We start from the raw sequence: 510 nt of genomic DNA on the forward strand, positions 1-510 counted from the left end.
TGTCCTTGGGAGGGACAGCACCATGAGTGATCCAGCACAGGTAATCTCCTGGCCCCTGCCCAAATATGACCCATGATATCCATGTCTGGAGCTCAGCGTGGGATTGCAGAAAAACGTCCAGTTATTGAACAGACGGCTCACGAGCGATTCCCTAGAAACTAGAACTGATGAGACCAACAACTACAATTGCAAGAGAGCAGAGACATGCTGGATTTCAAACTGTGCTTCTACACAACAGTGTTAATGTGTGTGTTTGTGCTTCAGGAGCTTGTGGCCAGTGAGGAAGAGGACGACCCTGAGGTGGAGTTCCTGAAGTCTCTGACCACCAAACAAAAGCAGAAACTGCTTAGGTGTGATTATTTATTACACATGCACACAACCAGCTGACTTTATAATAATCACATTGATGTCTAATTACTATTAATATAAAGTGGTATAAATAAAATGTTCACACTTTAATTTCATTATTAACTATTAACTACGACTTTTGCCTCAATAAACTCCTAATTT

The 510-nt window shown here is 41.6% G+C and overlaps 1 long non-coding RNA gene across 1 annotated transcript; it reads left to right on the forward strand.

The window, feature by feature from the left end:
- LOC107682181 (uncharacterized) lies at positions 1 to 327 on the forward strand. Its single transcript, XR_001633398.1, has 2 exons — positions 1 to 40; positions 265 to 327. It is a non-coding gene; the product is annotated as an uncharacterized LOC107682181 (long non-coding RNA).
- The last annotated feature ends 183 nt before the right edge of the window (positions 328 to 510 follow it).

This window comes from Sinocyclocheilus anshuiensis, unplaced genomic scaffold (genome assembly GCF_001515605.1).
Source record: "Sinocyclocheilus anshuiensis isolate Anshui unplaced genomic scaffold, SAMN03320099.WGS_v1.1 C31793813, whole genome shotgun sequence".
In the NCBI taxonomy this organism is placed as follows: Eukaryota; Metazoa; Chordata; class Actinopteri; order Cypriniformes; family Cyprinidae; genus Sinocyclocheilus; species Sinocyclocheilus anshuiensis.